Genomic DNA, 4,738 nt, shown 5'->3' on the forward strand with positions numbered 1-4,738 from the left:
TAGACATGTTATTAACTGTTTAGAAAATGATTTTACCAGGAATTTAACATGTCTAATATACTTCTGCACTTGATCCAAAATAGAAAAGATAACATTACAATTATTAGGCATATATTTAGTACAGGATAAAAGTACAGCACTTAATATTAACTAATGTATTACTTAATGCATAAGGATTCAGAGTTGCCATTATTAGTTTTGAGTTTCAGGTTTGTAATACTTTACATGTTATCTCTCCATGAAAGCAGGCCATAATGCCAATTGTGCTCAAGTTTTACTTACAGTCTCCTGGTATCATGGCTCCACTCAGCATGTTCTTCAACGCAGTGAGCAAGTTGCAGCATCCTTCATCTTAGAGAGATTTTCCAGTATTCTACTAGCCCGGTGCATAGCGCTCTCTGGCACCATGGAACAGTGCCAGTCTGGAAGCGATATCCACTGTACACTTGGCTGTACCGAGTCATTATTGGCTGCAGGAGCTTGAAACTGCAATATAGTTTCCATCAACTTCAGGAGCAGAACCAGAGACTGATATAGCACATATTTTTAATTGAGGGGTCAGTGACCAGCCTAGCCAATAACTCACATGGAGAGGCCACCTGTAATGTATACAAGGCCTGGTTCGAATGCACAAGAGTTTGACAATGTTAAAGTTTATTCCTTGTTTTATATATATTTTAAACAACTTAACGCAATACATATATCAAATGACTATTTACTTACACAATTTTACTATGAAGATAACAGTAGGTGCTTTACTTTAGTAATAGAGGAAAAATATTATTTTTCATTGTTAGAATGAAAACAATTTTTCCAATAGAATCAAGACAACTTTTTATTACCATTTACTTAAATGTGTATTTTGCAGTGGCCTTCAGACAGGTTTATTATCATGAAGTTATTTCTGCTACCAATACCAATCTAAGTTTCTTTAGTTAACAATGACTTCTACAACTAGAACTATTTAAACATTTTCAGTTTGGAAGATGTTTTACAAACTCTTTATAATTGACTATAACCACATTGACTAGCCACCTCATGTTTAAATAAACTTACTAAATTACAATTACCAATAAAGAAATTTACTCTCTATTTAAGAGAGCATATCTACAATCTTTTCCCTTTAGCCTAATTTCACCAATGTGAACTTACAATTTTCACTTACAATTTTCATTACTGTAAAGATTTTGTACATATGTTAATTTAGTTTATAAATTAACTATGGGAGATTACACTCAAGTTAAATAAAATTGAAACCATAATAGTTTATGCAAGGAATGTTCTCTTTTTCCCTTACAGGAAGCTAAAAACTTCTTTTCTTTAAGTTATGAAAATTATTAATTTAAAAGCATAACTGACTACCAGGTTTTAAAACACATGCATACTGACTTCCAGGTTTCAAAACACATTACACAATTACTTAATTTTTTAAAATCATAACCCAGGAAAGATCTCTCCATAATTTTTATGGACTTTCCTTTACTTACTGAAATTTGTTAATAGAGCCACTAATTACCTTATTTTGTTGGAAAGAAATCTTCTGGAAGAAAATAAGGCTCACCAGATTGTGGAGAAGAAAATACTTTATTCTCAATCTTGCAAGAAGGGGCGCAGAGCCAGATATGGCTGGTGCCCCGAACAAAGAAAAATGACACAATTTATACCCCTAAGCCTAGCATGCAAGCTCTTCCTGTTTTTCCATAGATTGGATACTTCAGAAGTTACAGCTTATCTGAGATTTAACTTTCCCACGCAAAAGTTTGATTTAACTGCTTCTTCTATCACATTCCAACCATTTTAGTTTTTACCTGCTCCCCCCTTTGTCAAATAAGGAATAGAATTTAGTGCTGAAATGGCACCGACTTAGTTAGCTCCTTCTTGGGCATCCTTCCACTGCCCATAGGACTGGCCTAAACTGGTCTCCTCCACTGCTGTCCAACCCGGGAGTGGGAGACTGAGGCAGCAGGCCGCCGGGTTACATCAACATTTTTCTTATGTGAAAATTAACCTAATCTTTGGGTTTTTTTTTTTTTTTTCAATTTATGGCTGACAAAGGTTTAAATTGGGAAATTACCAGGCAAACTGATTCTTAATTCCCTAGCCTAGTAGATAGGTTTAATCTGCCACACCTAGTCTTGCCTTAAAAGCTCTTGCAAAGAGGAGGCCCTTTCCCAATTGTTTCCATAATCAGATTTCTATGACTTTTTCATCCTGCTTAGTTCAATTTGGGCTTTAAGAATATTTATAAATATAACTGCATATTTAATTTTTAACAATTTGAGCAAATAGGCAGACATGAATAGTTTGACACAACAACATGACTTTAGTTACTTTAAACTTTTCAAAGACTTTTGAAACTCTTCTTAATTTGCACTATGACCATGCAGTTTACCACAAGAATTTTCTTTCTTACTTAATGGATTGTAATAACCAAAATGTTCTCAATGCCTTAGCACCATTTTGTTTTAGAACTTTATATTTTACTTTGAAATTAGCAGAATTTTGGATAAGCCACAAGATTAACTTTATATATATTTACTGAGGCTATTTGAAGCCTCAGGGAGACAGACTGCTTTCTCTCATGAATTGCCACTCTTAGGAACACTGACCGTCAAGGCAGGAGACTTCTCCCCCTCCACCCCCCTTTTTGATTTTGGAGATAATAAAACTCCAGTGGCCATTTAACCTTATTCTATCAGGCAGCAATTTATTTAGTTTACACTTGAATTCATGAGAGAAAGGGTTACTAATACCAGAAGAGGAGACAGTGATGTCCCAGCTCTTCTCAATTATGAAATAACCACAGGCAAAGGCAAAGGGCGAGGTTAGGCCTGAAGCAACCATAAACAAAGGAAAGGTTAGTGTAGAATTTACACTTAAATAATAGTTTCAGGCTAAATTCACCCAGCTATAATCTCAGTTATTGTCTTTCCACTGTTTTACAATATAAATGCATTTATAAATGATTTTAACTCTTAGTTACAGTTTTTATTAATTTTTTAAAACCTATTAATTTTATAACACCTTTAAATACCTTTCATTCAACTTATAACATATTAAATGAACTTAACCATTACTTTAATTTTTCCTTTAAAGTGAAAGATAAATCTCTTGCAGTTAGTTTGAAATAAAAGGCTACTTTTCAGGATTTGATTTCTAGAACATAAAATGTTCTTTTAAAAGAACTCTTCTTCAAACATTGAGGATATGATGAGGTTAAAGCACAAGAAGCTATTGATAAAATATTTTCTTTGTATATTGATCTTACTCAATTTAATCATAAAAATTTCCCTTCCACAAACCTTCTACACTTTCAGTATTCATTCAGGTTCTGTCCCACACTCTACTCTTTCCAATAATCAATCATTTTATCTTAGGACAAAATCATCTTCTGTTGCCTTAACAATAAAAACACATTCTATATATCCCACATACTGAGTTACCAGGCAAACTTCTTACAACATATAATTGCCATTAATACTAAACAAGTTTGTTAAAATAATGAACTTTTCTTCACTTTAAATAGTTAGTAGCATGTAATACCAGAAACAGTTTTTTTTGGAAGTAAGTTGGCAGGGGAGATTAGCTGCCGAATAAGTTTGTTATAAAATTGCCTTTTATTATTATTATTATCAATTCAGTTTTGTTAAATAATGACTTTCTGCAATTAGCCACTTAAATACCTTAAACAATGCTTTGTAAAACCTTTATATTTATACCCTTAAGACAGATTTTACCTTCACAGAACACATTCTCTCACTTAAGGTTACTACAATACCTTCTAAGAACCTGAGCAGAATGCAAACGTATTTTGGCTTTGACACCCTAAGGAGGGAAATTTACTGCATTTATTCTGATTCTGCTTTTCACCTCCTTCACTTCCCCCCCTTCCAGGCAGTCGGGTGCACAACAAACAGGAATGCGGCTTATGAATAGAAGGGTGGACTCACTGGAAAGGGGCAAGCCGCTCCCCCCTTTCCAGCTTTCAGCCAAAATGGGCAGACAGAACCTACTCAAATTTGGCAACTCTCCCAGGGACCCAGCCGCCCCGACTGGGACATTCCCAACAAACTTGGGTGCGTGGCGCGGACACAGATGGCCTCCAAGCCCCGGCAAAGGGCCAGACCAGAGACAAGACAGCAGAACATGCACAAACATCTAGACTCTTCAGCTTTTGCCCCAGAATCATTTCACCCCCTTGCCAATGGCAAGGGAGGGCTCCAGCTCAGCTGTAATTCCACTCTACATAAGGACACAACTCCAACACTAGCATTGAGCTGACACAGACAGAAGCACAAAGGTCACTAATCTGACCCACAAGTTATATATTTATTTTCACCACGGCTGCCCCCACAGCCATCACAAACCTCAGAACACTTAACATTTGGTATAAAGCAAATTCATTCACAAATTAGCACCATAACAAAAGATTTCAGCTAGACTTTTCCACTGTTTAAACTTTACACCCAGACCAAGCTCCACCAGAAAAGCCGATCCATTTTCCTGTAACCAAGTTTTGTTTTCCTTAATCTAGACCAATTTCCAGGATATTAGGACTCGAACCTATAAATACCCTTCCTATTAAAATTGAGACTCCACTCCTTTAGTGGATATAAGACCAGTACCAGATTCTAACATGCAGTTAGACAAACCCAAAACACCAGGGCTTTTCCCCGGTTTTCCTCCTTTTCCCAAGCCTAGAGAGAACGGCTTCCCCCCAGCCTTCTGGGGCTACTAG

This window comes from Dasypus novemcinctus, chromosome 10 (genome assembly GCF_030445035.2).
Source record: "Dasypus novemcinctus isolate mDasNov1 chromosome 10, mDasNov1.1.hap2, whole genome shotgun sequence".
Classification (NCBI taxonomy): domain Eukaryota; kingdom Metazoa; phylum Chordata; class Mammalia; order Cingulata; family Dasypodidae; genus Dasypus; species Dasypus novemcinctus.